The 17,095-nt window shown below is 46.3% G+C and overlaps 1 long non-coding RNA gene across 1 annotated transcript in view; it reads left to right on the forward strand.

The window, feature by feature from the left end:
• LOC142591285 (uncharacterized) overlaps positions 1-17,095 on the forward strand; it is a 36,549-nt gene that overhangs the window by 6,787 nt on the left and 12,667 nt on the right. The gene's annotated exons all lie outside the window — the stretch shown is intronic.

Genomic DNA, 17,095 nt, shown 5'->3' on the forward strand with positions numbered 1-17,095 from the left:
TCGGCACGGGGGCCGAGAGCTTAGAGCAAACGCGACTGTTCGCGCTCGACGACGTCCGGTGAGACTCCAACGCGTGACACATCTCACTCCACTCGAGAGCGGCACTCGGCTCCCGGTGGGTCGGTGGATCCGGTTCTCCCGACGGCGGTGTCGGAGCTTATAAAGCACCGAGAAACGATTGTCACTCAAACGGCCCAATACAAAGCCAGCACTCGACGGTCGTCCGAGAGGTCCAACCAGCGACCGCGCTGGCCATCCGGTTCAAGGTTGCCGCGCGGTGACCTCCAGGCAAAAGGAAATACGGCGCCGGGCTGTCTAGCACTTTGTTGCACGTTTGGACATGTCGCTTGCCGATGCTTCTCCTCAGAACGCCGCTGCCTGACGGCTCAGCATCTTGACTTGTCAAGGGAGAGTTTAGGGCGCTTTGCCTTTCGGCGCAGCCCCGGGTTTGTCCAAAGGGCGTTCGCAGGATAAATTCTGCATCTTGTAGATTCGGAATACGGGCTGGGCTGGTGGTAATGGCACAACAGCATCCCCGCAATCAGATAAGGTACCGGGAAGACGAGCTGCCTCCACGTGGCTAGGATGCCAGGCGCGCACGTTCGTCAGGCTCGTCCAGGCACGTCCAGTGTCCGGACGCCAGGTAAGATCACGTGCCCAGGTCCTACACGCCAGGGTAGGAGCTCTGCTCACCGCGTTATCGCCAAGGCACCTCGACCAGCTCAGCTCGGGTCGTCCCTAAGCCCTTGCCTCTCGCCACTGGTCCCGGTTGGTCGTTCTGCAGCTTGCAAAACCGACCGGCAAAAGGCAACACCCAACACGAGCAAGTGCCCTCTGTCTCCCGTCAAACACCAGACAAGGCCATAATCCAAATCAACCTAACTAAATAGCTATCCCCCTTTTTGCTCCCGCTGCAACAAGAGGCAGGTGTACGATCTGGTACACAAGGCTCAAACAACCATTTTTCAAATTAACAACACACCAAAATATCAGGAAGAACTAATAATCAGCAATAATAATGACAAATAGAATGGTCCCCTTGAAATTACTTGGACTGAAAACATACTACTGAGGAAGCAAGTGAGGTCATTCATTTTTTTCAGGGATATTTTCGAGGAATCAGAAGCTGCTTATATTTGCGACCCTGCTTATCCGTGTAGCGGCGGTACAATGAGCCAGATTCCTCATAAAATGAAACCCTCTTTTTTTCACTCCCCGTTTGACGCTCTTCCTCAGATCGGCTATTGAACAGTCTTCCTGTTGCTCGCGAATCAGAGTTTCCCGTTCAACTGCAGCCAGCTCTTGCCAGCTGGCGGAAACCGGAGCGAGTGTGGAGCCCGCGTTGCCTAACTGCGGCGTTGCGTCCATATCGCGGCTAGCACTGCACGTGTCACTCCCACTCACTTCCAGGACACGCTCGCCCAGGCCAGCCTCCGAGCTCTGCCTCTCCCGTGCCTGCTCGCCACTCAAGTTACCTTGATCGGTCCGTGGGCCGCACGGCTGTTCGCTCACCGACGCAAAGTCAAGTTCCCTCGACAGCGGGCGAGCTTTGGATCGCGTGAGGGCCATGTACGCCACGTCGGCAAAAAATGATTTGCCCTGATCCTTCAGCAGCTGCTCCGAACTATTTCAGAAGAGGTAGGGAATGTGCTCCGGGAGGGCGGCAGACACAGCGGCTTCTGTGTTAAGTTTCCCATACTCTCCTTTAATGATAACCGTTGCGATCGGTAAACAGACACTCTCCTCCTCGGCCACTTGCCGTATCCTAGCGCACTCTCCCGTAAAATCACTCGAGGAGACGAAAGACGGATGGACAACGTCCATAGTTGCTGCAGAGTCCCGAAGTGCTCGGCACTTCTTACCGTTTACCTTAATTTCCTGCACATATGGCTCGAATAGTCGTATGTTTTTGTGAGTTTCCTGTATTGTTGCAAAAGCAATTTTCTCTTCGCAGTTCGCAGCGATGTGCCCTTGATTTTTGCAATTGTAGTAGGTTAACGGTTTCCGTTTTTCAAAAGAACGCGTCGTATCGTTTCGCTGTTTTGTTGCAAACGCAATTTTCTCTGGGCAGTTCGCAGCGATGTGCCCTTGCTTTTTGCAATTGTAACAAGTTAATTGCTTCCGTTTTTCGGGCTTCCCGGAAAACCCATCTCTCCTATCTGCTTTTTCTACGCGTACTGCCTTGCTGTGCAAGCTGCGGCGGGTGTAATACTCTTCCGCTAACTCTGCTGCCTTGTTTAGCTTAACCTCCTTTAGCCTATCTTACAGCCAGAGCCTGACCTCCTCATCAATGCAACGGTAGAACTGCTCCAACGCGATGCATTCAACGATTTTGTCGCGGTCGTCGTAAACCTCTTAGCCCTTCAGCCATTCCACGAGGTCCTTCACATCACTGTAGCGCTTCCTTCACATCACTGTAGCTCTCAAACGCCTCTTTCGATAAGCAAGTTATTACGTCCCATGCCTCCCCAGGAAGCAAGTCTTAACAGATTCTGTGCCCAGAGGGATCGCTCAATGCTATTCCGTTCGCACACGTGCTCAAATTTGACGAGGTATCTGGCCATATCCTCTCCGACGACAAAGGGTGGAAGTTTATCGCGTATTCTTGGAACGTTAGAAGTGAGACTAGGCGCCAGCGCGCTATTTCGGGTCTCCAACTCTTTCATTTTAAGCTCGTGCTCACGACGCTCCTTCTCTCTCCTTTCCTCGCGACGTTCCTTTTCTTTCCTTTCCTCCCTTTCCTCCTCGCGACGTTCCTTTTCTGCCTGCCGCTCCCGACGTTCATTGATATCCGCCCAAGCCTCTTCGGCTTCTTCAGCCGTTACGTCCCCAGTCCTCATGACCTCAACGATCGCATTATTTCTTTTGGTTGAGCCCAACTCAATGCCCAACTCCTCACAAATTTGGAGAAGTTCCTTGACCTTGTACTTCTCCATCGTTCACACTGTCCTCCTGCTGTTTACCCTTTTTGAATATACCTGCCGTACGCTATATAATGCTACTAGTAAGACATCCGCAAGTATTTCACACTCTGCCCTGTTTACCCCCTCAGCATCCCCTGGTTTTCAAAACACTCTCACTAAACTTGAAACACACAAGGTTAACACAATGCAACACCAAAGCCTTCCCTAAGCTACTCTAACCTGTGTCAGAGAAAGTCTGGTGTTTGAGGTAAACTTCAGGCACTCACCGCGCCGAGGTAGCCGATGCCGGTCAATCCCGTAGCTGTCATCCACTATTACGACTTTGAGGTGGTTCCGTAGCGCTCGTCACCCGTTTCGTGACAGAGCGTTGGTAGCGAAGACTCCGGGACAGGCGTCGGTGAGAATAACGAAAGGAATTTTATACACTATATACAGGTCATTATACACGACAAGATCGGATCGGCACGGGGGCCGAGAGCTCACTGCAAACGCGACTATTGCCGCTCGACGACGTCCGGTGAGACTCCAACGCGTGACACATCTCACTCCACTCGAGAGCGGCACTCGGCTCCCGGTGGGTCGGTGTATCCGGTTCTCCCGGCGGCGGCGTCAGGGCTTTTAAAGCCCCGAGAAACGATTGTCACTCAAACGGCCCAATACAAAGCCAGTACTCGACGGTCGTCCGAGAGGTCCAACCAGCGACCGGGCTGGCGCGCTGGCCACCCGGTTCAAAGTTGCCGCGCGCGGTGACCTCCAGGCAAAAGGAAATACGGCGCCGGGCTGTCTAGCACTTTGTTGCACGTTTGGACATGTCGCTTGCCGATGCTTCTCCTCAGGGCGCCGCTGCCTGACGGCTCAGCATCTTGACTTGTCAAGGGAGAGTTTAGGGCGCGGTGCCTTTCGGCGCAGCCCCGGGTTTGTCCAAAGGGCGTTCGCAGGATAAATTCTGCATCTTGTAGATTCGGAATCCGGGCTGGTGATAATGGCACAACAATGCTGAAGACAAAGAAGCTAGGCTCGTTCCTGTCTAGGGGAATGCTTTCGCTGACGTAAACTACTGCCATTTTGCCTGGGGGACCACAATAAAAACTAATCCGGATAATATCCCCCCTTACTTGGCAAAAAAAATCATCCGGTACATTGGAAAACACCCGCACCTATCTCACATCAGTCCCTTGTTCGCGACCTATAATACCATACCCGTGACAACTTCGTACAACTTTCGAATTTTACGTGCGCTTTATTCTTCAAATAGTCTCTTTCATGACTTCTTAACCACAACCGGATCACTAGAACGCCATGAACGAATGGTTTTCAGAAGAAGTACTGATAACTGGTATGTTCCTCGCTTTAGAAGTAATTATGAACGTCAGTCACTAAGATATGATCTCCCTTCAGTTTTAAATCCTACACATTTCATACTAGGCCTTCGTTAAACCAGTTGAGGCAGCACTTTCTGAACACTTATTGACAAAAACACTTAACGCTACTATATATATCTATGTATTGAAAACTTTGTTGATCTTGATGTGCTTTTTGTATGTACTGTGCACTGTTCCATTGTTGTAACTTCTTTTAATGTTTTTACTTTTTGTTGAGGTACATTTCTTTCTTGGTTTTACTTATGCATGAAATGGTTCCGTGTATCAGCTACATTAGAGTACGTGTACCTTTTTAGAAATTTCAAAGTTTCATTGTCAAATTGCGATGGGTTGTGCTTGTAGTACATTTTCTTCTCTAGCCATGATTTATTGTGAGCTGGCCTGAAATGACGGGCGCGCGTATGGATAAGTCCGGATGTCGTTTCCTGCCTCGAGCGGGCTAAGACGGGTACGGTTGGGGTTGGCGTTGTGGGTGACCGTTTGAGTAACTTCGTTGCGAAATTGTTGTCTGAATTCATGGATTAGCTCATTGAACATGGGCCGCAGGCTGGTTTTAATTTCTTACTTTAGTTCCTACATACCTTGCGCGAAACTGTCCTCGAGTTCCTGTCTGTCCCGTTGCATTTCGTTGGCCAGGTGTTCTCTGTCTTGTTGAAACTCGTGTTTTAACTGGTGTAATTTCTATTGGAGAGTTACTGCCATTTCATTTGCTAATGTTCGCATCTCCGGCCTAAGCGTTCAGGCTATGTCATTAATCATTTGCTGCAACTGGGCGTCGGTAGCGAAGTTATCTGCAATAGGTACCTCTGACTTGCATGAGTACTGCGTGTACATGTTGTAAGGGGTGGAAAGATTGTTGCCAGTAGAAGAAGGTAAGGGGGAAGAGTATGAAAGCCGGTCATGCCAGCTCACCTTTGATGGATTTGTTCCAGGTCCCTTCGTGACCACTTTCCTCTCGCTCCTCTCCAGTGTGTCACTGGTTGACTGTAATTCCGTCCTTTGGTCATTTGCAGCAGCTGTATGCCGTTCAGGTCGGGCTGTCATTCCGCGTGATAGACTTTCTGATCTGGATATGGACGTGTCCCTTTATTTGTCTCATTTCTTTGAGTCCGTTGATCTTCGAGGTGATCGCCCTCTGTCTACGTATGTCTCCGTGGAAGCTGGCGGCGATTTTGACCCCTGAGAGTCTGGCTGCTTGGTGCTAGTCCCAGGGTTGCGGTTGGCGGAAATGTTGGTGTCACTGGCGTAGCCAATTTTACGCAGCAAGTGTGATTTGTTGACGTGTTTGCGCTGCGTGGCTGGAGAGCCTGGGTACGTAACTGGGTGATCGCCTCCACACAGCACGCACTGCGGTTGGCATTGGTGATCCTCCGAAACGATTTCGTGTCCGCAGTTGTTGCAGCGGGCGCTCTCCGGCATGGGAAAAATGTCCGCCCTGTGCCTGGTTTTGAGGCATATGCTGCATATTTGATATAATGGTCAGCAGGGTCGACATAGAAGTTTTACTCCATAATAATAAATTGTTCTTTGTACTTCCAGCCCATCGAAGTTGATGAGGGCAGCCGTCGATTTTCCGAGCATGCATGATTGCTTGAGGGGCGCATAGACTAGCCATTAGTTCACCTGCGTGAGTTTCACTGCTGATCACAGTGGCAACTCTCATCCAGGACAAGTCCTGGGCTCCCAGGTATGCGTATGCTTGCTAATCATTCCCACCAAGTTGCAGGGAAGTGATCTGTCTAATGCTTGAGCCAGCTCCTCCTTTGGTGTACTCGCCACTGCCAGGTTTTGTTCGTTGCGGATACTAAGTGTGAGTGCATCAGATTCGGTTGCAGTGATGTGGGCAGCCTGACTCAACGCTCAGGCGACGCGATGAGATTGCTCTTTGATAAAGTCGAGGTTGACTCGTAGACGGAAGAAGATCTTGTAATCAGATGGTGGAAGTGGTGGGAGTCGTGATTTTCGTTCGTGTACCTGGTTGGGCGTGCGGTCTGGTTTGGGTTCTCCAGTCGTAGTAGTAGGGAGGCAGGCGATGCATTGGCGTTTACCGTAAACCAGTCTCCTCCGCTGTCGTCAGTATCGTTGTTTTCTGAGGGGTTTGCAGCGTTGATTATGCCTCGCTCATCGCGGGCAGCAGTGGCAGCAGCGTGTTCCTCCGGCCGCGCTGATACCGTTTTACGTCCACGCGGCATCATCATATGATGCCTGATTCTGCAAATTGTCTGCATTGGCACCGACATCCCCGTCGCTGCTGATAGCCTGCGGCGAGCGACCTGCGACCACTGCTGCGCCCATCTTGACTACCGTATAAGCGGACGCAGCGTGGAACACCTCGCACATCGCGGGCAGCAGTGGCAGCAGCGTGTCCCTCCGGCGGCGCTGATACTGCCTTACGTGCACGCAGGTCAGTTTAAATTTTAGTTAACGTTGTTATTTGGCTTTCTTGCTGCTGCCCCTGCTGCCGTATATATATATATATATATATATATATATATATATATATATATATATATATATATATATATATATATATATATATATATATATATATATATATATATATATATATATATATATGTAGCTGTTTGTTATTCCGTTGTTTGTTCTGTCGCACTGAGTGCTAGCAATGGCCGCCGAGGCAACCGATACCTGCCTCTCGTGTTACGAAGATTTCGTCAAAGGTGAAGAAGTTCTGACGCTCAGTGCTACCACCTGGGAAAATGCGCCGGCATGAGCGCACGCGTTTTTAAAACCAAAGATGAGGAGGCTAAAAAAATCTAAGATGCCCTACATGTCGGCTTTCTCGTAATACTCAAGGGTCAAACCAAATGCCCTCTACTTTACCCATTGACATAAATAAGCAGTTAGCAGAAATAAGTAAGAGTTTGGCTATCCTTACCACGAAAGTCTCCGAATTGGGAACCTTAAGAGAGACAGTAACTGCCGTAGAGGAGTCTGTACAGCACATGTCGGACAAGTTTGACGGACTACTGCTGACGTCGTCGAAACATGAGAGCGAAATCGAAAAGCTTCACAACACGGTCGAGACTCTTGAAAACAGCCAATACAAAAAAAGTGTTCAAAAATTAATTCAAGAACTCAACGATCTCCAACAGTACACTAGGCGCGAGAACATGGAAATTCATTGCTTACCACTCACAGAAAAAGAAAACCTATTGAACAAAATTAACAACTTTGTGCAGAATGTCGATCTTGTGCTCTTGTCAAATAGTGACATTGTCAGTGTGTATCGCCCCCTGCCGCGCCAGAACAAGCTCCTGGTCATGCTAATCCGATTTTCCAGGGGAAAGTGAAAGCGGCGTGGCTGGCAAAACGGGATAAACTGAAGGAGTCTGCAAGCGCTTTCCCTTTTTTCGATAACCTCACTGCTGATAAGAGCCTTCTGTGTCTTGCTAAGGTTAAGGCACGTGAACTGAGCTACACTTTTGTGTGGTGTTCTCAGGGAAAGGTTTTTGCAAAGAAAGAGCACGCGGGCCATATGGATTGCTTGTGAAAGTGATCTTGAAAAAATGCTTGGGTCAGTGTAGACGCACCGCTTGCAGACCTTTGTTTGTAACCTGTCATTATTATTTGATCCTATTTTAAACCGAATTCCTTTAATAAGTTGATAAGCAGCAATAATTATTCTTCTGAACAAGCACTTTTTCTGTGTCACCTCAATGCACAAAGTCTACGAAACAAAATGCATGAAATTGAAGCCGATGTTGAGCAAGTAAGTTGCACATTGACATTATTGGTTTTTCCGAATCTTAGTACTCCTATGATGCCGATGTTACGCAGTTTCCGGGCTATGAGAACATTTCTGTGATCAGAGTAGATAAACGTGGTGGAGAAGTTACTTTATATGTAAAAAATGCCTGTCCTATGATGTTTTGTTTGATTACAGTGCCTTACAATTCGATCTTGAGGCTGTCGCCACATTACACCACAATGTCGCGATACTCCTAATCTGCCATCTCCCTAGTAGCATAACAGACGTAGTTTTTGAATTCACATAGTGTTTTCTTGAAGGCGCAAGCATATATAAATGGCAAACAATAATCTTTGGTGCTCTAAATATTGATCTCATGAAAAATAACCCTAGCCAGGTGAAGTTGCTCAAATTAATACTCTCATACGGTTGTGAAAATGTTATTGATTGTCCCACGCAAGTTATAGAGCATTCTTAAACGTTAATCGACTGATTTTTTACAAGTTTTCCCATAGACAACATCTTGTCCGGGGTATCTATGTCTAAAATAAGTGATCAGGGGCCCTATAACGTAAAACTATTCCAATATGTTTTTATTCCAATCTCCTGACGTCAAATTTGCGTAACCGCCGACGCAAGCACCGGGAAGTCACCTGCACGGTTGTCTGAACAGACCACTCAAGCGCTCTCGTCGTTCATAGGAGGTCACTTTTGTTTGCTTGAAAAACAAATAATATTGCCTACACTGAGCGTCTTGTCTTATCTAATTGGCTGACAAGAGGCGAGGAGAATCCCTCTCAAGTGGAGAGGGATTCGATGGGGCCGAGCCACTGCACTGAAAGTCGATAACCGGATGAAGAAGGTGGTGCCGGCGTCTGCGATTGGTCCGCTTTCCATTACTTAGCTTGCGGTGGCTGGTCGAAAATCGCGGCGGCATGCAACGGAAGCTTAATAATGACGCTAAAACGGATCCTCAGCAAAGAGTTGGCAGAATGAGGTCGTAAACGTGCCGAAAGTGCTCGAAGAAGTTACACGGCCACGCAAGAAGTTTTATTATACGCAAATAAACCCATGCTATCCGGCAGGTGCGAGTACCCAGCGCCTGAGCGATCGGCGGCAGCCATCTTTTATTCGTTTCGGAACGCAGGAGCGTGCGGCTATTCGGAAGAAAATTCAGTTTTGTTCGGCATATTAATGCATCTTTAATGCGTACACGTCACTTTGACGCGATGAGTTCTTGCGGTTTTGTGACGTCGCGTGACAGGCAGGTGAAGCGGGTGCAGCCCGAAAACATTTGACCAATAGGCGGGCGTTAATGGCGAAAAGGCATCGAATCAGAAGTAACTATTTTTCTTTTTTCGGGGAAATCACGCATAATGATTTTGTTTACGTCATATCAGATGGGGAGCTATAGCGGTTTTCGTGACGTCGCGTGACAGACATGTGAAGTGGGGGTGGTCCAGAAAAGTTTTTGACCAATCGCGGAGGGCTGATTACAGAATTTGAATAGAAAAGTTTGGAATAGTCTTACGTTATAGCGCCCCAGTTTCCCCTTTTCACACAATTTCCACTAAAGAAACATTTGAGTGAAAGCAATTATAAGCAACGAATCGTGAATGAGTTCAACGTGGTCAGATTTTGTTCTTTGATGGCTGAGACTAACTGGCTGAGGTGTAAAGAGAAACAAATCCGTCTAAGGCGTATGTGTTCTTAGGAAAAATCCTCCATATATATGACCAGGCATTTCTACACGTTTATGTCAAAAAGCACAGAAAAGCGAAAAATGCATGGATTGCCAAACATTTGTATAAGCGTATTAATAAAAAAATCGATCGAAACACGATCTAAATCTACCTAAAAACAAAAAATCCACGTCATCATATTACGAAAAGAAGTTTTCATTAGTAATGCACAACCGAAATTGGTTTGGCAAGAATTTAATAAACTTGTAGCTGGAAGAAAGGCATCTTTGCCCTCTGAGGTAATCATAAATCGAACTGTTTGCTCTGGCCAATTGCTTGCCAACCAGTTTAACAAGCACATCTTGGATGCTGGCGCTATCAATAACTCTGAATGTGTACATTCATCGAAGTCTATCCACTCCGATATTTTTCCAACTTACAGTGATTCGTTGTTTCTAACGCCTACATCTGAAGTTAAAAAACGATCGTTCGCCTGGAGACGATAGCATTAGTCCCATTACGATCAAAGCGGCTATTGTTTTTATTGTCAGTCCAATTACCTATATATGCAACAGAATGCTTCTCACTGGCATATTCTCCGAGAGATTGTCACTCGCACGTGTTCCAGTGATTTTTAAAGGTCGTAACAAAAACGATTTTAACACATATAGGCCAATTTCCGTATTGCCACATTTTCCTAAACTTGCTGAACGAGTAATTTACAAAAGAATCAACTGCTTTTTAAAGGATAAAACGTTATTTGTAAACAGTAGTACGGATATCAAACGGGAAAATCAACTGAAACAGCCCTATTAGGTATTAGGGATAACATACTTTCAAACATTGAAAAGAAGCTGTATACTATTGGTATTTTTTATTGATTTCCGAAAAGCGTTTGATTCCATTACACATGACATAATACTAAAAAAACTAGATATATACGGTATTCGTCGACTGTCTGGCAAACTTGTAGAAAATTACTTGAGTGGAAGGAAACAGTGAACACTACTTCGCGAAACTCGGCCTGAGACCGGCAATATAAAATATGGTGTTCCTCAGGGATCAATTCTTGTTCTTTTGTTCTTTATAAACTACATAAATGATGTTGTAAATATATCTTTAACCCAAGATATCGTTATTTTTGCAGACCATACAAATGTTTTCTTTTCCGGACCTGATCTTGCCTTGATGGAATCGCAAGCTATACCTGGCTTAGCAAGTTATATGTATGGCTGAATAATAATATAATAACACTTAATGTAATTTAAAAAATATATAATTTTCTCTCCGCAAAATAAACTTATACACCATAATCTCAACTTACGCATAAACAATTCGGAAATCATGTTAAACAATCGCTGTCGATTCCTTGGGGTTTGCCTCAAATCATATTTAAGCTCGTCCAACCATGTCAACCATGTACGTTTGAAGGTATCTAGGTACATAGGTTTGATGTGCCGGCTGAAACATCCTATACCGATGCGTTTGAAGAAACAATTTTATTTTTCACGAATTCATTCAGACCTTGGTTACTGTCATTTAGTTTGAAGATTAGGCAACAAGACTGACTCGGACCGGCTCTTCGCACTCCAAAAAGAGCTTTGCGTTTAGTATGTTTTGCAATGTGTGTACCAGATAGCTGTATATTCCAGATTCTAAAAATATTGCCTTACGCCGAGCTTTGCAGTTTCTTCCTAGAATTTTGGTTTATTATCAAATCAAGAATAACTACACACTTTTCTTCGAAAAATATTTAAAGTGGGATGTAGTATACAATTTACATACGAATATTTTAGTTGGACATAGACCCCGGACGAACTGTGGTACCCAAACAATACATAATCAAATAATATCCCCTTGTAACAGACATCCTTCTGTAATTCATCGCGCTCTCAACAGTAAAACTATTTGGCATTACAAAAGGAAAATAAAACTACTATTGTTAAAAGTACCCGATCCTATCTGATTTTATTTTGTGCTTGACCTGCGTGTAATAGGTAATGAAATTCATCGTTGTATTTAGTGCATGTATGTAGTGCATTCATCCCTTTATATTCATATTTATATAGTGGCACAACCGTATTGCATTACTTTGTATGATTTGTTACTATATGTGTGTTATTCAGTTCATTCTAATTTATGTCAAGCGTCCATTCGCTTGTGTTCCCTATGTATTATAATATCTCTGTTTTGTTCTACTTATTTGGGGTTATGCAATTGCACACTTTATTTCATTTAGTGCAAATGCTGCCTGATGTGTACTCCCGAGTCAAATGCCCTGTCAGGAAACATACGTGTTTCCTTCTGCCACGCCTCGTGGACATACTTACTACATTGTATTTATGTCCGAAAAAATGATTTATTATTATGTATGATCATTTACATTTGTTCGGAGGTTTGGGTTTCTTCTGGGTCTGCGACAACCAGGGCGGTTGTGTTGGAGTACGTTTCCGCCTTGCTAAGGATTATCTCCCAACAGATTTGTCTCGGCTACAACGGGCCGCCAGCCGCCGGCGCTGTGGTAGATCTCGTTCGATTAGGCTTGGCTGGGCAGCCCTCGCCTTCGATGTTCAAGAGGCGATAATCTGACATCAAATGAGCGCGCGGATGTTTTTCGAGTGCCGGTGTGATCGCGTTGCGGTAGTAAGTCAATTGGTATCCGTCACAGCACTCGGCTTGGTCGAAATTCAGCGTTGGAGGTCGGTACAGTGGGAGCACATATATCCAGTACCAAGCCGGACATTTTTTCTCACGATCTAAGGAGTATCGTTTGAGGCACCTTTAACTTGCTTATATTTAACTATATGTCGACGGCTAACGCAATTTTCAAAAAATTCCGCCTCCTGTAACCCCAAAAAGCTGACGTATGGCCATTAATTTTATCCGCCTACCAAACACCACAGTGACGACTTCCTGAGCCAACGATCCCCATTCTAACGATTCTGGTGATGTTACCAGCATTATCCAGGGAGAAATTTAGGCCGCATATGCGGCTGCCATCCGATGCAGCTGCTCCAACCCACCTGCAATCATGGTTTCTCGCCAACATGGGTCCTCACTCCATCTGCTCGGCCCATCGCTTTGACGCCCTCCAGGATTGTTCGCCTCCGCCCCGTCCCGCATCTATTACCCACCAAGCTACCGCCACCCGTCTGAATGACGCATTGCTGACGACAAGCCCATTAGCTTCAGCTGCCCTCGAATCAGGCAGACATCATGCCACGATCGCAGTCGCTGTAGTTCTCCAGCCCAGACCATCTTCACTGACTACTCCCAAACAAACGGCCCTTGTTGTCGCTGTACAACATGTTCTGATAATGCTGCCGCTCAGTCTCCTGCACCTAACCGCGCCTACTCACGATCGCTTTTGCCCCAACTTCGACAATCCCACCTCGGTTCAGTTATTCCCCGACTCTCTATGGGTATTCCTAGCTAGAAAGCAAGATGATTCAGCGCCTATTGGCGACGCCATATTGCTGCCAACGTTGGCAAATACTCTGCTGACGCTGCCCACAACACGAAACTACTTCAAGTACAAGTCGACGGTGTTCCTGCGTATGCATTAATAGACAATGGCGCGCATTTATCTATCATGAGCGGTGACTTTCGTGAACGCCTGAAGAAGATAGTAATACCCGCCACGACGCGCGTTGGCCGTGTTGCCGACGGCGGAGCTGCTTCCGTAATAAGGATGCGTGTCACTCGATTCTGCATCACCAATCACTCCACTGTCCTCTTCACTGTTATTGGTGCCCGCTGTGCATACGACATGATTCTCGGCTTGGACATGCTCTCTGTGCATTCTATTCTCATAAACCATTCAGTCAGTACTATACGCCTTGATCTGCCTGTTACTGATCCCGCAACGAATGCGTTATTGCTTACGCCAGCAGGCTCTTCTCCACTTCTGAGCGCCATTCTGAGACACTCACGCTCCATCACTGAGCGTGAGTGTCTGACCCTATTTTTGGCGGTCTTGAAGTTCCGACCATACTTACATGGCCGACACTTTTCAGTCATCACGGACCATCATGCGCCCGGCTGGTTGTCCTCTCAGAAAGATCGCACAGAACGACTTGGTCGCTGGAGGTTACGCCTACAAGAATATTTTTGTTCTGTAATATGGAAGTACGGCCGTCTCCATAAAGACGCTGATTGCTTTCTCGTCAGATGGTAGAGAAGTCTGATGATACCGACCGTATAGCGCCACCACCTATATTTTCTTTGTGTGTACCTTAACTAATATCGCCGACGAGCAGTACCGGAACCTATCGCTGCAAACACCCATATAACGTATGAAGTCTTCATATTCCGACATCTCCGTTCGCCGATAATCGTCCAGTAGATGCTCTATACTGCCAGAACTGCCACCCCGACAGGCGTGATCTTGTCGTCGGGCACAGGCACCTAAATTGTGCTCCAAGATTAATGGAGCGCTCACTGCCGGACACATTAGGATATCGGACTCGTACAACCGCGTCCACCGTCGCTTCAATTGGCGGGTCTCGCTCACTTCGTCCGACACGACATTGCGGTCCGTGATCCCTGCCAGCGTTTGGAAAAGGCTTCAGGTGTTGCCTGCAGGTCAGCTACATCCGATCACCGTCTCTGTGGAACTGTTTTTTCTGCGTTACATTACATTTACTCAGCCCCTTCATCACGTGGAGGAATTTGGTACAAATTGCAACAAATTTCTAACAGTTACACCTAATTAGAACACCCGTTGCGCCAGCATACAAGTTCTCTCCTACCAGTTGCGCCACTAACGTCACACACTTTCTTTTGCGTTACAGTATCTTGCTTCGTGGCTCCCCGCTACAGCTGCTAACTGGCCATGGTTATAACTTTTTGCCTCTAGTTATTGCCACCATTCGGCGTTTCAGCTCTACTCAATACAAGCTGAATACCCGATACCGTCCTTAATCGAATGATCTGATGGAGCCCATAAACAAATACGCTCAGAGGTGTGAGGTTACGGCGTGAGAGTAAGAGCCTCTCTTAACAAAGGAGGCGATCCTACCACAGATAACACGGGTGATACGACGTTGGTTGCGAATACCATGCGGCCGTCGACCAAATTGTCCTTCACCCGACGCCTCTAATACGAAGCTGTATATGCGTGAAACACCGCGCCATTTAACTAGTTCGTAGAGGCACCAAGGACATTTACAACAAGTCTGTATGTCCTGCGGTATAAATAGAACATTCAAGAAGTGAAAAATCTGATGAATGACATTCCAATTAAGACGATGTGGTAAGAAACACCCTATAAATGGTTCAAAGCTGCATTGGCATGATTCACGCCTGAAGGCGCCACCGGAATATAATAAAGCAGTTTTCTTTGCTTACTTCAGCCGTTTTCATGCTATCTATCTATCTATCTATCTATCTATCTATCTATCTATCTATCTATCTATCTATCTATCTATCTATCTATCTATCTATCTATCTATCTATCTATCTATCTATCTATCTATCTATCTATCTATCTATCTATCTATCTATCTATCTATCTATCTATCTATCTATCTATCTATCTATCTATCTATCTATCTATCTATCTATCTATCTATCTATCTAATCTTCCAGTTTCGTACTCTGAACCCCCGTATTCAGAAATTCCTCTTAACTTGAAACCATGCATGACTTGATGCAAAGGGCACCAGGCACAAACGTGCCAAAGACGCTCCTCACGTTTCCTTCGGCGCGTTTACGACATGCGTCATTTAAATAAAGTCAGGCATCGGCTTCAAGATGGATTTCTGAATGCAGGGGGGGCTCTCCTCGTGCCATCTCACCACGCCTTCTATCGCGGACCCTGTGGTCTGAGTTGTGAATAGCTTGGGCAACTCCATATGCGCTCGTGGTCGTAGCATCGTTGTAATTGCAGCTTCGTTACCTAAGCCTTTTTGTTACATAAACCTTTTAAAGAACACATAACAATAAACTTTAATGGCAGTAAAATAGAGGAAGTAGAGGTACACATTTTTTGCTGTCTGGTTTCAGAAAGACCTGTGTTAGAATGCAAATGCTGAAAAGTTAACGGCAGAACTAAGTAAAGCTGTTGGCTGCCTCTTTAAACTTAGTGAGTTGCTGCCATTGTGGTTAAAGAGGGCGCTTTATTACACGCTACTTCATTCCAAATTATAATACTGTTGCTTAGTATGGAATACCAGAAGCAACCAGGATTTATTTAAAGTAACTGTTTTACAGAAACTGCTTCTGCGAAATTTTGAAAACTATCATGGGCGACCGCCGGGCTTACGTACTCATCAACTGTTTATAAGGTATAACGGAGCCAACAAACAAAGACATCAAGGACAACACAGGGGAAATTACTTGTGCAGACTAATTGAAATAAAGAAATGATAAATTAATGGAATTGAAAGTGGATGAAAAAACAACATGCCGCAGGTAGAGAACGATTCCACATCTCCGCATTACGGATGCGACACTCTACCAATTGAGCTACCGCCGGCGCCGTCTTCCCATCCACTTTCTGGGGCGTTTATGTGTTACAAGTAGAACTAACTCTGCGAGTGCTAGCCGGCGCCACCACTTACAAACATTGGGGGCGGATGTGGAACATCCTTTCTTCCGCAGGCGTCACAAGTACGTGAACTTTTTGGGTGAATGTAATTGTTCAATAAAGCCACACGTGCTACCGGAAGGCCTCGGTGTTGCCGGATTCGAGACTGTTTACGTAATGAACGAGAAGAGAGGGGGTTAATCGAGCGGCGGCAGCGGCAGCGGCAGTGGCAGTGGCAGCAGCAGCAGCAGCAGCAGCAGCAGCAGCAGCAGCGGCAGCGGCGGCATCGGGCCCCTCGGTTAACCCCTTCTTTTCTCGTTCATTACGCAACGATGGTCCCGAACATAGCAAGATTGATGCCTTCAGGTAGCACGTGTGGGATAATTGACCAGTCGCACTCATCCAATAAGATCACGTACTTGTGACGCTTGTGGCAGAAAGGATGTTCTATATCCGCCGCCAAGATTTGCGAGTGGTGGCGCCGGCTAACACTCCCAGGGTTAGTTCTAGTAGTAACACATAAATACCCCAGAAAGTGGATGGGAGGAAGGCGCCGGCAGTAGCTCAATTGGTAGAGCATCGCACGCTGGTTGAGGAGCCGTGGGATCGTTCCACACCTGCGGCATGTTGTTTTTTCATCCGCTTTCTAATCCATTAATTTAAAATTTCTTTATTTCAATTAGTACAAGTAATTTCTTCTGTGTTGTCCTTGGTGCCTTTGTTGGCTGCTTATGATATGTTTAATAAGAATTGGGCCCCTCGGTTAACGCCCTTTCTTCTCTGTTTCTTAAGCATGAAATACGAAACGTAATTCAGCTATATACTTATAAACAAATACAGCAGAAAAAATCAATTACACAGAACTG

This window comes from Dermacentor variabilis, chromosome 8 (assembly GCF_050947875.1).
Source record: "Dermacentor variabilis isolate Ectoservices chromosome 8, ASM5094787v1, whole genome shotgun sequence".
NCBI classification, from domain to species: domain Eukaryota; kingdom Metazoa; phylum Arthropoda; class Arachnida; order Ixodida; family Ixodidae; genus Dermacentor; species Dermacentor variabilis.